Raw genomic sequence first — 19,902 nt, 5'->3', positions numbered from 1 at the left:
ATCATGGTTCTTTCTTGATGATCCATCTACAAACATTGTCAGTTCCCCATCAGGTAAAGCTAGATAAGTCAAATCGGGTCTTGGTCGGACAACGTTCTCAGTTTCTGTTACACAATCATGTGGGCTGCCATCTGTTGCAATAGGAACTAATGTTGAGGGGTTCAGAGTAGTACAACATCCTATTGTCAAATTAGGCATGTTCAAAAGAATTATCATACGAGACAAATGTCTAGCTGGTGACATGTAAGCCATCTTATGTTCTAGCAACAGTATGGATACGGCATGAGGAACTTTTAAAGTCAAATCATGATAGAGCACAACAGATGCCGAGTCCTCAACTGCCTGAGCTGCTGCCACCACAGACTGCAAACATAGTGGCATGGCTTGGGCTACTTCATCTAATCGGGAGGAATAGTAAGCAATAGGCCTATTTTTTTCCCCGTGTCTCTGGGTCAGTACTGATGTCATGAACCCCTCCCAGTCTACTGTCTGGGTAAAGGGGCAATCATATCTGGGAAACACCAGTACTGAGCTAGATGTTAATAACTTTTTAATGTTTACAAACTGATTTTCAGTCTCATCTGTCCACTTGATCTTATCTTTTGCTGCCATAGCTTTACCATATATCAACTCACTAAGCTTCCCTGTATGTAATGCAAAATGGGGTATCCACGCACGGCAATAGTTAATCATTCCAAGAAAACTCATCATTTTTTTCTTATTGAGTGGTTTAGGTGCTTCTAGGATGGCTGTCTTTCTGGTAGAATTAAGTGTTCTCCCTTCTTGAGTTATGATGTGCCCCAAATAGATAACTTCCTCCTGCCAGAGTTGCAACTTCCTCTTGCTGACTTTATGACCTTGTTCTGCTAAGAATACTAACAGTCTGCCTTACAGCCCTCCTGTAGATCAAAATTTAGCTTCCCTCGGGGGTCAAATTTTCCTAAATTACTAATAATTACTTTTAATAAAATCTATAATTTGACTTCAGGACTACTTAGACTAAAATAACTCCTTTAATTAACCCCACATCAACGGGTCCTTGGGACCCTAACACGGAGGGTACCACTTTTAACTCTTCTTCCTGTTCCTAAGTTAAAACCTGTTGGGGATAGGGGGCAGTATTTGCACGGCCGGATAAAAAACGTACCCAATTTAATCTGGTTACTACTCTTGCCCAGTAACTAGAATATGCATATAATTGTTTGATTTGGATAGAAAACACCCTAAAGTTTCTAAAACTGTTTGAATGGTGTCTGTGAGTATAACAGAACTCATTTGGCAGGCCAAAACCTGAGAAGATTCCAAACGGGAAGCGCTCTCTCTGACTATTTATTGGACTTCTTGATCATCTCTAACCAAAACAGGGGATCTCTGGCATAACGTGACATTTTCTAACGCTCCCATAGGCTCTCAGAAGGCACCAGAACGATGAATGGTGGCTTTGCAGGCCCTGGCTGAAAAACATTGGCGCATTTGGATAATGGTCGATCTGAGGACAATGAGACTGGAGGCGCGTACACGAGCCGACACCATGTTTACTTTCTCTCTCTTTGAACGAAAACAACGACTCCCGGTCGGAATATTATCGTTTTTTTACGAGAAAAATAGCATAAAATTGATTTTAAACAGCGTTTGACATGCTTCGAAGTACGGTAATGGAATATTTAGAATGTTTTTGTCACGAAACGCATCGGGCGCGTCACCCTTCTTTACCCTTCGGATAGTGTCTTGAACGCACGAACAAAACGCCGCTATTTGGATATAACTATGGATTATTTGGAACCAAACCAACATTTGTTATTGAAGTAGAAGTCCTGGGAGTGCATTCTGATGAAGAACAGCAAAGGTAATCAAACTTTTCTAATAGTAAATCGGAGTTTGGTGAGTACCACACTTGGTGGGTGTCAAAATAGCTAGCCTGGGATGGCCGGGCTATCTACTCAGAATATTGCAAAATGTGCTTTCACCGAAAAGCTATTTTAAAATCGGACATAGCGAGTGCATAAAGGAGTTCTGTATCTATAATTGTTAAAATTTTTGTTATGTTTTTTGTGAACGTTTATCGTGAGTAATTTAGTAAATTCACCGGAAGTGTTCGGTGGGAATGCTAGTCACATGCTAGTCACATGCTAATGTAAAAAGCTGGTTTTTGATATAAATATGAACTTGATTGAACAAAACATGCATGTATTGTATAACATAATGTCCTAGGATTGTCATCTGATGAAGATCATCAAAGGTTAGGGCTGCATTTAGCTGTGGTTTGGGTTTATGTGACATTATATGCTAGCTTGAAAAATGGGTGTCTGATTATTTCTGGCTGGGTACTCTGCTGACATAATCTAATGTTTTGCTTTCGTTGTAAAGCCTTTTTGAAATCGGACAGTGTGGTTAGATTAACGAGAGTCTTGTCTTTAAAATGGTGTAAAATAGTCATATTGTTGAAAAATGGAAGTTTTTGGCCCAGAGAGGTTAAAAACAAATCATTCTGACATTAATCGGGCCCCACGTCTAAGTGGACCCCAGGTTAAGTTCTTGTTTCTACAATTCAGTTTTCATCTATACCTGCCTATAACTTAACTATGCTGCTCTCCACTCAGTAACTGTTATCTAACAATTCTGTATCGCTTCTATCTTCTCTCAATCCTGACTTATTATGGGATTCTTACCTTATGCTCTCTATCTTGCTCTCCTCCTGGCCCACCCTTTTGACACATGGCTCTCATGTATTTTAGAAAAATCCACGTCTTATAATAGTAATCCCTGAGATGATTCCATAGCTACTTAAATGTATCTCCATACTCTTCATGATCACCACAGATGTCATATATCCCTGTCCTGTTGGCTTAGAATATATCCTATATACTTAACCTAAGTCTACCGTTATTACGCTTATTCTGGCTAAATATAATAATAATATTATGGCAATTTCACAACCTTGTTGTGTTAAATTCCTTACACTGCATCCAACCACAGCTAAACTTAGCTTTATATTGTATAAAAATACCACTACTGGTGAAAAGATATTCAAATAACATAATCAGATCAAATTCACTAATCTGAACTACTCCACAAAGAAAAATTATTGTACCCTTATCGTCACTCTGTCTTCTCATTGGTTCAAATTACCAATGTGTCTAAGAACTTTAAACTCCATCATCATTATCAGTTATACAAATTTCCTTAAAACCAGTATTACAAATGACCTTAAATTCATCATCCAAATGGCCCTCCCATGAGGTTGATCAGACCACAAAGGGGTGCCATGATAGAGGTCAAAAGTCATACCACCCTTTCAAAACAGTGTTTCTTATTATATTAGACAAATTAAAGAAAAACCATCAGACATTTTATACATGTTGGATCCCAGGTTCCCAGATCATTCCCTTATCACATATTTAATTAAAACCTCTTGACGGGCTCATCCCGTATGCGGGACGGACATCCAGCGAAAAATCCTATCGCCATTAGCATAACGAAATGTAATATTATTATTTTTTCAAATATAGGACTATGTTATATCGTTTTATAGATACACCTCTCCTGAATCGAACCACGTTGTCTGATTTCAAAAAGGCTTTACAGCAAAAGCAAAACATTAGATTATGTTAGAGGAGTATATCGTAACAGTAGCCACATAGCCATTTGCATCACATGCATCACAAATAACCAAAAAAACAGCTAAATGCAACACTAACCTTTGACAATCTTCATCAGGATTCTAAACGTCCAGGCTTCCCCTCCACTGAGAACTTTTGTTAGACGGAAAACCCAAACCTTATGGCCGCAGATCCACAAGGTCCGCCATGAGAAATGACTGTATAATTCCCTTAAGGAAAATCATCTTAAGTCAATCTGCTTTCAGTGTAAGAGCTTCCCCTTTCTGGAATACCCTGCCATTAGACACACACTACTGTGATTAAGGTGCACCGTTCCTGTAAAATAAAAATTAACTCAACCTGCAATTCACTTTACTGACCTGACATTGTTCCACGTAATGGAAACAGATTATAATGTTAGAATACATTACTTCCTGCTCAAATTCACTATTGTTACCTAAACAATAAAAAAATATATAACCTCTACTCCAACAACGTTCTGCCTTTCCTCTATCATCAGAGTAAAACCAACTTTTCAACTTTCTCTTCTCTTTCGGCTTCACAATTATGAAATGTCCAAGACTTAAAAGTAACATGTAAATTGCTAAACTTACTTTTAAACTTTCTTAGTAAGTTCCTTTTTCTTTTCACCCTCGGCTCTCTCCCTCGTTGTTTCTGTCTCTTTTTCCCCTTCTCAGAATTTAGGAATAATTACTATTGTGACTTTTGATAAGTTATTAGGTCTCACATATACACAAGTTACTTTTAACTGGTCAATAAACCTATCTCACACGCACATAATTTTTTCGCTGCTGATATCCTTCTTCAACTTTCTCTCTCTCTTTCTCTACACTTGCCTTCTCGCCTTCTTCTCCGGGCTTCAGACAGCCACACCCTGGCTATGTCTAACCCTCGACCTGCTGTTTCCCTGTCTTGTCCCCACATACCTTATGTATCTTTCTTATCATTAGTCCCAACTTTTCTATGTCCAAACTTCCATCAAATTCATACTTCCTTCTCCACATTGGACTGAAATAAATATTTATTTTATAACATTTAACTCCATATACTGCTCATCTCCAGTTAATTCCTGCACCTCCTTTGAGGGTTTGCCACCCATGGTTATTCAATAACTATTTATTATTAGGTTGCACAATCTATGCGTGTGTTTCTATAATCTGTTATTATCCTTAATCTGTGTATATATACTTTTACTCTGTTTCCATTTAAACCTTCTATGTGTATCACAATCTATGTGTTTATCACAATCTATGTGTTTATCACGATCTCTGTGTAAGTGCTTTTCACTTCTCACAATCTATGTGTGTGTGCTTCCTCCTTCCATAGAATAGTCAGACCAATTTTTGCGCCCTGTTAGATCTCGACTACCCTCCCCGCTAATATACTCTAGATCAGTTATCCTTTAGATCTAAGCGCATTAGCTTGCCTAATGTATATCGACTAGTTTAACCTTTAGGTCTCAACATTAGATAGTTTACATTGGTAGTGGCCACAGATACGTAGGGTCATTACGGACCCCCCCACACCTTGCCTAGGATGGCTCTACACCCAATTCCTCTCTTCCAATTGCATAGAATACTACCTATAGCAGGGTTCTCCACACAATATTCTAAAGACAGGTCACCAGGTTAGTATGCCCCAACGGATATTTCGGCGGTTAACACCTAGACTACATCCACTACATGCAATCATACAGATATTATTCCCCCAAATCCGCGTAAATAAAGATTTACTGACCTTTGTCTTGTAGGCTGGGAAAAGCAATGTAGGTTGGATTCCGTCACCATCCCTGTCGACCTTAGATATTTACCGGCCTGATATGGATCCCCAATTTCAGGGGACAGGTCTTTAATTTACGAGTCAATGACCCGCCCGTGTTACCTTAGGAAGACAGGGACAGATTTTGGAATCCGGCTTGAAGGACCAAATTGTCATGGGAATTCCGTTCCCAATGTTCATAAACCGAACTCCAATTAAACTACTCAGTCTGCCCCCCAGAGGGTGTAAGATTCTGGTTGAATGAAGCAGACGGAGAGCCAGCCTACAATTGGTCAGAATGTTTATTTACGAGAGCTCTGAATATCATGCAATGTACACAGCCTTTTATACCTGACATTTGGTCATACCATATGTCATACCCCTTACAAATGCCCCTCCTCTTCTTTAACACTGTCAATGCTTATTTACAAGTCTTCTCCATCTCATACATTGCTTATCATATCCTGCCCCATGTTACATAATCTACTGCAAGCCTAAAGGTTTCTCCTCTCCCTGGGTGGGGAGACCTTCTTCCTGTTATCAGTTTCACAGTGGTCACAAGTTGTCTGCTGTCTGGTTGCTTACATTGCTAAATCATTAAGCTTCAACTTTTCCGACACACACACATTAGTACATTCATCTTATAATCACTCGGTTAGGGTGAAATCATTTAGTCAAACCTTTAATCATATTATTTCCATTACAGTCGGTCCCTCTCCTTGTTCGGGCGGCGTTCGGCGGTCGACGTCACCGGCTTTCTAGCCACCGCCGATCCACTTTTCATTTTCCATTTGTTCTGTCTTTGTCTTACACACCTGGCTTCACTCAACCAATTACTTGTTTATTATTTAACCCCCTGTTTCTCATGTTGTGTTTGTGAGTGATTGTTTGTTGTAATTCGGTCCGTCTTTGTGGGCTCGGTATGTTACTTTGTATATTTGTCTTTTTGAGTAAAAGAACGCTGATTACTCATATCTGCTGTCCTGCGCCTGACTCTCTACACCAGCTTCACACAGGACCCTTACATTCACACTTATGAAATGTCCAAGACTTTAAAAGTAATTAACATGTATCCGCCAAATTTACAAAACACATCAGTCAATCCATAAGCATAAAAAATACGCATTTCGGTGGCCACAGGTCTATCGCAATTACCTATCCGCTATTATTAGAATTCATTAGATGTCGGTAACTGTCTCTTCTTTGATTCAGCTATTTAAATACGACTCCATTCTCAATATGTTATTCCAGCAGACCATTTAGAAAACAGACAACGTATTACATCGAAATCGCCTCGCTATTTATGTTGAATAAATTAGCCTTTCAATTTCAACCTAGCAAGCTGTTAAAATGTTCAGTTTATATCTTAAACAAACACTGGCGGCCGTAACTGTCCAGGCAAAACATACCAATAGTTGAAATACAATCAGAAACCCAGATTTTAGTCAATACCATAGACCCAATGCTATTGAAATGACGAAGAAATCTCGCAAATAATCCAATATACAATTGTCTGTAGTCGTAACATCAGGCACATAATAACGACACAATTCCCAGAAAATAGCCTTAATTAAAGGTCCAAGCGTTTCTCCACAGATTCTCACATGCGCAAAAGGAATAGATTAGCAGTCAACGAGTTAAATCATTATTTATTGACTAGGAAACAGATCTTGCGCTCTTTAATAAAAGTAGATGTTTTCTCATGCAACATATTTCAATTACTTTACTACATCACATGAATCCCGCAATGATAATTCGCTTGATGGATACCCTAGGCGTTGTATGACGTTCTAAATTACGTAGAGATTCCATCTTAATTCACACTAACTTTATGGAAAAAGGTTTATTAAATAAATCTAGCAACTGCTCCAATACTTGGAAGACCCCCCTCCCAGAATGTTCAGGCCTTAAGGGCAGTTTTATTTGAAATGTAGTACCTGGACGGAGAAAATCCAATAAGCGTTTTATTGTTACATCGTTGGGGTAAGTTAACCAAAAGTGGAAACACTCCCATCAGTTTCTGAGACAATTGCTCAGACTTCGTAGACAGTTTAATAATGCTTAAACCTCATCTTTATCAAATTATCCATTAAAGATACCAACTCAAAACCTACGTATGTCTACGTAGGGGTTGTTTAAATTAACATCTCATTATATTCCTAGTATTACTTTATCAAATCTCTAGTAATCGAAAATACACACATAGAATTCATCACATTTTCATATCTTCACAGAATCCATATAAAATGTAAGAAATTCTTAGGTTCTCACATCAACCATTCCATTTGCGTTTTCAAGGACTCCACAGCTACGAAGCAGCTCTCCAAACATACTCCCAGCGGAACCCCAAAAAATTACTTTTGTTTCCCGGACAATGACCCCACCCGTGATATTTTGTAATAGCAGCGTTATATCAAAGCTAATTATTCAAATCTCAATAATTGTATTATACATATTTCTATGTTACTATCCAAACTTCAGATTAAGACTAATTTCCACATTAACACAACTCTCATATCACATTCACACAATGCTATTCCCAAACATACTTAATCAATATTTATATAACCTGCAGGAATATTTTCTTACATCTTTAGATGGATTTGGTTTATAGCTTTCACATATGTACCTAACTATTTTAAACCATTGCATATCATTAACTTATCTACTAATTATTTATCTCAGGCTCACACAGAGCCTTCATGATCACCCAAACAGGATAGATGAAATGCTCACACAGAACATTACTAAATAACCATCCACACAGGATTAGTCAGACCACTCACACATAATTGGTCAGATGTCCACACAGAACATCATTGAAAGGTTACCCACACAGAGTCAACCTACCGCACCCACACAGAACGCTTCTACAGAGATTACCCACACGGGATTTCAAACCCTGTCTATATGAACAGGGAAACCCATACCATTATCAAAATATTAACTAATTAGTGGTCCCAAAACCGGGTGTTGTATCCACACTGCGATATCGCCTGTTGCGATTACTATGGTATAGATTATTTTACATCTATCCAAATGTGCAAAACTACCTACAGAGTACTCATGTCTCCTCTCTAACTTTGTAACACGGTCCCAAAAATCCTATCTTACCTCGTATTTTGTAAGTACCAGGAATATCAAAAACAATTACACGTAACAATAGTAATCCAGGGCATACCTGTTTACCTGACTACTTTGACTCCATCTGCTCCTGCACCATGCCAATGGCCTGGGAGGACGGGACACCACCACTCAACTCACCCACACACTGTAACTCTTCTGAAGTCAAATCTTATATACCCAAATACTTCTCTGCAGCTGCCACCACAACATATAATTTCTGTGATTTATGTTCCATTTCTGCGGTAAAGTTGATAACCATTGCTATGAACACTAAGAAGCCGAACTTCCTGAAGCATATATCACTCACTGGCCTATCCCTCTGTGCTGGCACATATCTCCTACTCACAGGGATCCTCTCAGGATCTTTCACCCTTGACCCATCCTCTTCTACTTTCTTCACTGCCTCAGCATACCACACCTTCTGCACTACTCTGACTCTGGTCACCTCAACCTGCCTCTCTTGCACCAGACACTTCCGATCCTCAGCAACATGGGCACAACTTTATCCATCAAAACAACACAATCCTTTGTCCCATGCCCACTTACACACTTCCCACATCTTGAAATCTCCCTCCTACACACTGCTGCGACATGACCATAAACGTTGCACCTGAAACACTGCAGTGGATTTGGCAAAAAAGCTATAACAGGATAACTGATATATCCTAACATGGCTTTGTCAGTTAAAGACTCAGACTTAAAGCTCAAAAGGACTGACAGTGACTCCTCTGTTTCACCACGCTTACCACCGGGTCTGCGTGGCACGAAACATTGAGCGTCACAGCAATCTTCAACTTCAATTGCTCCAATTACCCCAGATATTACACCTTTTAATGGTGCCCTATTCCTAAGCGTAAAGCAAGAAACAGATCTTAACCCAAGTTGCGTGACACAAGAAATACAAACAAGTCCACTACAGGTTACCTTCACTGATTCAACTGCACCCAACTCCTTTCCCACCCACCCTGAAACCACAAATAGATCAGACAAAAGGCAAGGATCCACTTTCTGCAAAAATGTCACTCCTACTGGACCAGATTATTCTTTATCATGTCCATTGATGCCAGGTTCGGGCTCCGAGTTCTTTACCACACTTTCCACCTCACTTAACTCGCCCTCATTCACTCTCATTTCACCTCCAGAACTGGGTCTGGTGTACAGCTCACTCTGTTTGCACTTGAGACCAATCTTCTTTGACACCTCCTCCCATCTTCAAACGATTCAGACTCAACCTCTTCTTCCCTCATTCTCTTCAACCATTTCTTCCTCTCTTTTTCCCTCCATTCCTCCTCCGAAATCCAATTAAACGACTCCTTGTGAAAATATTCCACTTTTTCATATCAAAATCTCCTCGAGGTACACCTTCTCTTGCTTGTCATATTGAAACTTGACAGGATATCCACGATTCGATTGTGACGTAGCAAACGCTCAAGTGAACTGAACCCATCTCTGGTATTGATAAGAAGAAAATAAAACTGCCGGGAGGTTCTCTTCTGCACTGTTCAACCCATCCAGTAAATGTGGAGGAGAAGTTAAGATGGGCTGTCGCCACTGAGTTTCTAAACCCAGAGGCGCAACATCGTGAGACCAAACAGATTTGGACGGAGTTAGGGTTTGAGAACTCAACGAGAGAAGTGGAAAATTCTTCCGTAGTTCTTAATTTTCTCAAACTCTAAAGGCACAACCTATACTCTAGCCATTGTCTTAAGTAGTTTAACATGTTATTACTACAACCTGATGAATATGACAAACTGACACTTTTTAATTTGTCAAAAACAACTTAATATCGAAGAAGTACCTTTGATTTGACGGCCTGCACATGTGCAGTTCGGCACGAGACAACTGTTAAACCCGATGACGTGTTTCTATGCATGAGCTTTGCTAGCCAACATCGCTGATTATGGATTTCTATTGCAGAAGCAGTTTTAGCCTGTCTTCATACTGTATTGTCTTTGGTATCACAGTATGTATGAGTCATAACACCCATATATTTGAGTCATAATACCCCAAAAACAAAGCGGTTAAACGCAGAAATGGTTCCAATCATTTTCCCTCCATTCATTTTTCCCATAAGGGATTTTAGAAACACTTCAAGTAAAGGTTGTGTTTCGTGTAGGCTTACGCTGGCATGACGTATTGATAACCATGTAAATCTCTCTTGGACAAGGTGACTTTTATCAATATATTCACCTGTATTTCCCCCCAGTCTCAAGATTCACGTCACTCACCAGAGCCATGATGATCTGGACAATATTGCCGAATCGAGGCAAAGGTAAGAAAATATCTGGATTAACTATCTAATGTTAGCTACATTTAATAATAAACATTTGTTTAAATTGAAAATTCTGTTAACCGTCTTGGGCAAGTTGTAAATGTACACTACCGGTCAAAAGTTTTAGAACACCTACTCATTCAAGGGCTTTTCTTTATTTTTACTATTTTCTAAATTGTAGAATAATAGTGAAGACATCAAAACTATGAAATAACACATATGGAATCACATAGTAACCAAAAAAGTGTTAAACAAATCAAAATACAGTCTTGAAGGAGTTCCCACATATGCTGAGCACTTGTTGGCTGCTTTTCCTCTACTCTGCGGTCCGATTCATCCCAAACATCTCAATTTGGGTGAGGTTGGGGGATTCTGGAGGCCAGGTCATCTGATGCAGCAATCCATCACTTTCCTCCTTGGTAAACTAGCCCTTACACAGCCTGAAGGTGTGTTGGGTCATTGTCCTGTTGAAAAACAAATCATAGTCCTACTAAGCCCAAACCAGATGGGATGGCGTATCGCTGCAAAATGCTGTGGTAGCCATGCTAGTTAAGTGTGCCTCGAATTCTAAATAAATCACAGACAGTGTCACCAGCAAAGCACCCCACACCATAACACTGTAACGGCCGTCATATGGAGTGGACCAAAATGCAGCGGGTTGAGTGCTCATATTTACTTTTATTGAACACGTAACAAAACAAGAAAACGCACAACAGCTAGACAGTATTGCAAGCTAACAACAGCAGTGCAAAAACAACTTCCCACAAAAGACAGGTGAAAAAGGGCTACCTAAGTATGACTCCCAATCAGCAACAACGAAGTACAGCTGTTCCTGATTGAGAGCCATACCAGGCCAACAAAGAAATACACAACATAGAAAAACCATAGAAATACAAAACATAGAACAATACCCAAAACCCCCGGAACACATAAAACAAACACCCCTCTTACATAAGAACATATCCCAATAAACCCCAAACCACATAAAACAAACACCCCCTGCCACGTCCTGACCAAACTACAATAACAAATAACCCCTTTACTGGTCAGGACGTGACAAAAACCTCCTCCTCCATGCTTTACGGTGGGAAATACACATGAGGAGATCATCCGTTCATCCACACCGACACAAAGACATGGTGGTTGGAACCAAAAATCTCCAATTTAGACAAATTTCCACTAATGTCCACTGCTTGTGTTTCTTGGCCCAAGCAAGTCTCTTCTTATTATTGGTGTCCTTTAGTACTGGTTTATTTGCTGCAATTTGACCATGAAGGCCTGATTCACACAGTCTCCTCTGTCTGAACAGTTGATGTTGAGATGTGTCTGTTACTTGAACTCTGTGAAGCATTTACTTGGGCTGCAATTTCTGAGCCTGGTAACTCCAAGGAACGTATCCTCTGCAGCAGGGGTGGCAGGTAGCCAAGTGGTTAGAGTGTTGGGCCAGTTACTCAAAGGTTGCTGGATTGAATCCCTGACCTGACAAGGTAAAAATCTGTTGTTCTGCCCCTGAACTAGGCAGTTAACCCACTGATCCCTGGTAGGCTGTCATTGTAAATAATAATTTGTTCTTAACTAACTTGTCTAGTAAAATAGAAAAGCACAGGTGACTCTGGGTCTTCCATTCCTGTGGTGGTCCTCATGAGAGCCAGTTTCATCATAGAGCTTGATGGTTTTGTGACTTCACTTGAATTTTTTTTTTAAGTTCATGTTTCCATATTGACTGACCTTCATGTCTTAAAGTATCTTATTTGAGATGTTCTTGCCATAATATGGACTTGGTCTTTTACCAAATAGGGCTATCTTCTATATACCACCCCTACCTTGTCACAACACAACTGATTGGCTCAAACGCATTAAGAAGGAAATTCCACAAATTAACTTTTAAGAAGGCACACCTGTTAATTGAAATACAATTATGGTGACTACCTCATGAAGCTGGTTGAGAGAAATCCGAGTGTGCAAATCTGTCATCAAGGCAAAGGGTGCCTATTTGAAGACTCTCAAATATAAAATATATTTTGATTTGTTTAACACTTTTTTGGTTACTACATAATTCCATATGTGTCATTTCATAGTTTTGATGTGTCCACTATTATTCTATAATGTAGAAAATAGTAAAAATAAAGAAAAACCCTTGAATGAGTAGGTGTTCTAAAACTTTTGACCGGTAGTGTACACAATACCTGTTATCTAGCTAGCTAGCTAATTGTTAGCTACAGTAGTAAGTAACCTTAGACTGGCTAGATGGCCACATTAGCATTTGTACATTTGTCTAGCCATTTAAATGCATGAGAATTTCATGAAAATTTGTTTCGCTTTCATAAACCAACAGTCTAGCTTGCTAATTAACTAGTTATCTAACTTAGATGGTGAAGCTAGGCATTCTTGATAATGTCTGTTTGTGTCTGTGTGTGTAAGGGATGGGTAGCCTACTTCAAGTAACTACGAGACTTGTAGCCCAAGATGTACTCTTAAGGAGCCTACCGTTACTCCTTAAGGACCTTATGTTATTTTCAGAGGTAGACTTGCTCTGGTAGCCAATATAGCCGAGTACTCCATCTAAACGTGAATCGATTATCATTTGTGATACGTTCTAGAAACATAATGCCCTTTACTTATTTATTTTATTTCTTCATTTTTTGTATTTTATTTGAACTTACAGCACCTGGAATTCCTAGGCGATCTCCCATCTAAGTACTAACTAGGCCTGACCCTCCTTAGCTACCGAGATCAGTCGAGATCAGGCGTGTCTAGGGTATTCCCCCTCCCCTTTTTCTCCCAAAATTATGACCTTGGCTCATCGCTGCAACTCCCCAATGGGCTTGGGAGAGGTTAAGGTTGAGTCATGCATTCTCCGAAACATGACCCGCCTGGCCGCGTTACCTCATCACAGTGCTCGCTTCAGCTGGAAGTCAGCCGCACCAATGTGTCGGAGGAAACATGGTTCGACTGACAACCGAAGTCAGCTTGCAGGAGCTCGGCCCTACCATAAGGAGTAGCTAGAGCACGATGAGCAAAGGAAAGCCCCCCAGCCAAACCCTTCCCTACCCCAGACAGCGCTGGGCTGTCCTACGGGGCTCACGGTCATGGCCGGCTGTGATCGAACCCCAGGCTGTAGTGGCGTCTCAGCACTGCGATGAAGTGCTTTTTAATCGCTGCGCCACTCAGTACCCATTACTTTCATATCACATTAAAATAATTTCACAAATGCAAAATATACACTTACTGCACACAGTTTTTACTGGCTTTATCACAGTTGCAGCCGACAGTGTTTTTCAGTGACAACACATTTCTGGCGGCCTTCTTCCGTTACACACAGTTGTTCAGAGCATGCTAGATAGCTAATTGTAATGTAGCACGCGCTCCAGCAGGTATATCTCTCTGGTCACCCCTAAAGCCAACTCCTCCTTTGGTCGTCTCTCCTTCCAGTTCTCAGCTGCCAATGATTGGAACGAACTACAAAAATCTCTAAAACTGGAAACACTTATCTCCCTCACTAGCTTTAAGCACCAGCTGTCAGAGCAGCTCACAGATCTCTGCACCTGTACATAGCCCATCTTTAATTGAGCCCAAACTTCTACCTTTTCCCCTACTGTATTTATTTATTTTATTTATTTTGCTCCTTTGCACCATATTATTTATATTTTAACTTTTAACTTTCTTCAAACTACAAATCTACCATTCCAGTGTTTTTTCTTGCCATACTTTATTTACTTTGCCACCATGGCATTTTTTTGCCTTTACCTCCATTATCTCACATCATTTGCTCACATTGTATATAGTCTTATTTTTTTCTACTGCATCATTGATTGTATGTTGTTTTACTCCATGTGTAACTCTGTGTTTTTGTATGTTGTCGAACTGCTTTGCTTTATCTTGGCCAGGTCGCAATTGTAAATGAGAACTTGTTCTCAACTTGCCTACCTGGTTAAATAAAGGTGAAATAAAAAAAAAATTAAAAAAAATTAGCACAGGTGGTCCCTGTGTCTTCCATCTGTCTTCCGTAAACACGCTTTGTAACATGGAGGGGAAAGGGGGATACCTAGTCAGTTGTACAACTGAATGCATTAAACTGAAATGTGTCTTCCGCATTTAACCCAACCCCTCTGAATCAGGGAGATGCAGGGGACTGCCTTAATCGGCACCCAGGGAACAGTTGTTGTTGGGGGTTAACTGCCTTGCTCATGCACAGAATGGCAGATTTATACCTTGTCGGCTCAGGGATTCGATCCAGCAACCTTTTGGTTACTGCCCAATGCTCCTGCCCGCCAGGAACTCTAACTCTATAAAGGTGTGTATCAATTTAATATTTTGTTTTTGGAAAATTATTTTTCACTTATATGAAAGATAAGGTCCTTCTGCTAGCAAAACCATACCGCAAGTGATGCATGTTTTGCGGGTACTATGCAAGTGATGCATAGTACCTGCAAAACACCAGTTTCAACGTCAACAGTGAAGAGGCGACTCTGGGATGCTGGCCTTCTAGGCAGAGTTCCTCTGTCCAGTGTCTGTGTTCTTTTGCCCATCTTAATCTTTTCTTTTTATTGGCCAATCTGAGGTGTGGCTTTTTCTTTGCAACTCTGCCTAGAAGGCCAGCATCCCAGAGTTGCCTCTTCACTGTTGACGTTGAGACTGGTGTTTTGCGGGTACTATTTACTGAAGCTGCCAGTTGAGGACTTGTGAGGCATCTGTTTGTCAAACTAGACACTCTAATGTACTTGTCCTCTTGCTCAGTTGTGCACCGGGGCCTCCCACTCCTCTATCTATTCTGGTTAGCGCCAGTTTGCGCTGTTCTGTGAAGAAAGTAGTACACAGCGTTGTACCAGATCTTCAGTTTCTTGGCATTTTCTCGCATGGATAGCCTTCATTTCTCAGAACAAGAATAGACTGATGAGTTTCAGAAGAAAGTACTTTGTTTCTGGCCATTTTGAGCCTGTAATCGAACCCACAAATGCTGATGCTCCAGATACTCAACTAGTCTAAAGGCCAGTTTTATTACTTCTTTAATCAGAACAGTTTTCAGCTGTGCTAACATATTTGCAAAAGGGTTTTCTAATGATCAATTAGCCTTTTAAAATGATAAACTTGGATTAGCTAACACAATGTGCCATTGGAACACAGGAGTGATGGTTGCTGATAATGGGCCTCTGTATGCCTATGTATTTATTCCATAAAAAATCAGCCGTATCCAGCTACAATAGTCATTTACAACATTAACAATGTCTACACTGTATTTCTGATCAATGTAATGTTATTTTAATGGACAAAAAACTGTGCTTTTCTTTCAAAAACAAGGACATTTCTTAGTGACCAAAGCGACTTTGAGCGTGGTATGATTGTCGGAGCAAGGCATGCTGGATCCAGTATCTCAGAAACGGGCGCCCTACTGGTCTTTTCAAAGAGGACAGTGTCAAGGGTTTACCGAGAATGATGCGACAGACAAAAAACATCCAGTCAGTGGCAGTCCTATGGGCTAAAACAGCTCATTGACGAGAGAGGTCGAAGGAGAATGGCAAGAATCATGCAAGCTAACAGATAGGTCACAAACAGACAAATAACAGTGCAGTACAACAGTGGTTTGCAGAACGGCATCTTGGATGGGCTATTGCAGCAAATGACCACACCAGATTCCACTCCTATCAGCTAAAAACAAGAAGCGGCTCCAGTTGACATGCGATCACCAACACTGGACAAGTAAGGAGTGGAAAAACATTGCCTGGAACATGACAGAGTTCAGTTTACTTGAGTGGCCAGCGCAGTCCCCAGACTACAACCCAATAGAGCATATTTCGGATTAGATGGAACGGGCTGTTTGCAGCATGAATGTACAGCCGTCCAATCTGCAGCAAGAGCGATGCCATTGCGTCAGCATGGAGCAACATCCCTGTAGTACGTTTCCGACACCTTTAAGAATGCCCCAAAGATTTCAGGCTGTTCTGGAGGCAAAGGGGGGTCCGACCCGGTACTAGATGGGATTACCTAATAAACTGGCCATTGAGTGTATACTTCCATTCATTTGGTTTTGGGCTACCTTCAGAAAATAATTGTGAGGCTTGTGGGTGTCCTAGAGCAAAACAACCGACATGTATGTGTTAGTGAGTCTCAAATTCCGATGATGGGGTAGCCAACTGTTTGGACGCTACAGACAGAAGTTGGCAGATCAGTGGTACCGACTTCAGACTATTCCTGACACTTCTGGGGGTCGTAGAGCAGAACGGAGAACTCCATTGTGTTCGTGAGAGTCTCATCTTTCCAAAGAAGGGTCATTATATTTGTAGCCTAAACAGTTTAGACGCTACAGATGTTTTCGTGTGAAGACCACTTTTCTGGATGTCTCCTGGTCTGACAAACACCACAGATGCAGAAGGCATATGCGGTAGATTGAGACGCAGCCCATTTAAAAAAAAGGATTTTGATAGGGATTTCTTTAAATGCTAATTAAATGTTCATACAGGTGCGGACATCGATTTTAGTTAACAACAATGTCAACCTTATGCCTAACCTTAAATGAAGACCAAAAAGCTCATTTTCTTTCATGAATATTTACGATATAGCCAATGGTAACGGCTGTGGTAACTGTTGGGGGTATCACTGCCTGGTACGGCAACTGCACCTTCCGCAACTGCAGGGCTCTTCAGAGGGGGGTGCGGTCTGCCCAACCCATCACTGGAGGCACACTGCCTGCCCTCCTGGACACCTACAGCAGCCAATGTCACAGGAAGGCCAAAAAGATCATCAAGGACATCAACCACCCGAGCCATGGCATGTTCACCCCGCTATCATCCAGAAGGCGAGCCCAGTACAGGTGCATCAAAGCTGGGACCGGGAGCCTGAAAAGCAGTTTCTATCTCAAGGCTATCACTGTTAAATATCATCACCAGCCGGCATCCACCCAGTACCCTTCAATGAACTTAGTCAGCGTCACTAGCCAGCTACCACCTGGTTACTCAATCCTGCACCTTAGAGGGTTCTGCCCTACGTACTAAGACACGGAACACTGGTCACTTGAGTAATATTTACATACTGTTTTACTCATTTCATATGTATATACCGTATTCTAGTCAATGCCACTCCAACATTGCTCATTCTAATATTTATATATTTCTTAATTCCATTATTTTACTTTGAGATGTGTGTATTGTGAATTGTTATTCTACTGCACTGTTGGGAGACAGGAAGACATGCATTTCGCTACACAAACAATAACATCTGCTAAATGTGTATATGTGACCAATAAAATGTGATTATTTATTATTATTTGACTCTACTGGTCATCTATGAACATTTGAACATCTTGGCCATGTTCTGTTATAATCTCCACCCGGCACAGCCAGAAGAGGACTGGCCACCCCTCATAGCCTGGTTCCTAGGTTCTGGCCTTTCTAGGGAGATTTTCCTAGCCACCGTGCTTCTACACCTGCATTGCTTGCTGTTTGGGGTTTTAGGCTGGGTTTCTGTACAGCACTTTGAGATATCAGCTGATGTAAGAAGGACTTTATAAATACATTTGATAATTTGATTTGAAGCATATGTAAACCATATTATCTTGATGTATATAATATTAACATGTATGTTGCATGTTTACCAAACTTCAGTGTATATTTTTTGGGAGGGAAAGCACAAAACACATACATCTCAACATTATAATAATTTCACTAAAATATTTATTGATTTATAACAATGAGTGGCTGCCAAAGACAATTGCACAATGGACAGAGTAATTTTCAACTGACACACACACACTTTTCATGTGAGTCAGTGGGAATGCAATCGCATCACCACTAGTCATGTGCACACAAAAGAGTACTCACTGTACAAAAGAAGAAACATACAGTTGAAGTCGGAAGTTTACATACACCTTAGCCAAATACATTTAAACTCAGTTTTTCACAAGTCCTGACATTTAATCCTGGTAAAAATTCCGTTTTAGGTCAGTTAGGATCACCACTTTATTTTAAGAATGTGAAATGTCAGAATAATAGTAGAGGGAATGATTTATTTCAGCTTTTGTTTATTTCATCACATTCCCAGTGGGTCAGAAGTTTACATACACTCAATTAGAATTTGGTAGCATTGCCTTTAAATTGCTTAGTTTTGGTCAAACGTTTCGGGTAGCCTTCCACAAGCTTCCCACAATAAGTTGGGTGAATTTTGGCCCATTCCCCCTGACAGAGCTGGTGTAACTGAATCAGGTTTCTAGGCCTCCTTGCTCGCACACGCTTTTTCAGTTCTGCCCACAAATTTTCTATAGGATTGAGGTCAGGGCTTTGTGATGGTCACTCCAATACCTTGACTTTGTTGTCCTTAAGACATTTTGCCACAACTTTAGAAGTATGCTTGGGGTCAGTCTATTTGGAAGACCCATTTCCGACCAAGCTTTAACTTCCTAACTGATGTCTTGAGATGATGCTTCAATATATCCACATAATTTTCATTCCTCATGAACCCATCTATTTTGTGAAGTGCACCAGTCCCCCCACAACATGATGCTGCCACCCCCGTGCTTCACGGATGGGGTTCTTTGGCTTGCAAGCCTCCCCCTTTTTCCGCCAAACATAATGATGGTCATTATGGCCAAACAATTCTATTTTCATTTCATCAGACCAGAGGACATTTCCCCAAAAAGTACAATCTTTGTCCCCATGTACAGTTGCAAACCGTAGTCTGGCTTTTTAATGGCAGTTTTGGAGCAGTGGCTTCTTCCTTGCTGAGCGGCCTTTCAGGTTATGTCGATATAGGACTCGTTTTACTGTGGATATAGATATTTTGTACCCGTTTCCTCCAGCATCTTCACAAGATCCTTTGCTGTTGTTTGCACTTTTCGCACCGAAGTACGTTCATCCCTAGGAGACAGAACGCATCTCCTTCCTGAGCGGTATGACGGCTGCATGGTCCCATGGTGTTTATTCTTGCGTACTATTGTTTGTACAGATTAACGTGGTACCTTCAGGCATTTGGAAATTGCTCCCAAGGATGAACCAGACTTGTGGAGGTCTTGGCTGATTTCTTTTGATTTTCCCATGATGTCAAGCAGAGGCACTGAGCTGGAAGGTAGGCCTTGAAATACATCTACAGGTACACCTCCAATTGACTCAAATGATGTCAATTAACCTCTCAGAAGCT

This window comes from Salmo trutta, chromosome 24, assembly GCF_901001165.1.
Source record: "Salmo trutta chromosome 24, fSalTru1.1, whole genome shotgun sequence".
NCBI lineage: Eukaryota > Metazoa > Chordata > Actinopteri > Salmoniformes > Salmonidae > Salmo > Salmo trutta.
The sequence above is the reverse complement of the archived record's forward strand: the minus strand, read 5'-3'. Positions refer to the sequence as shown.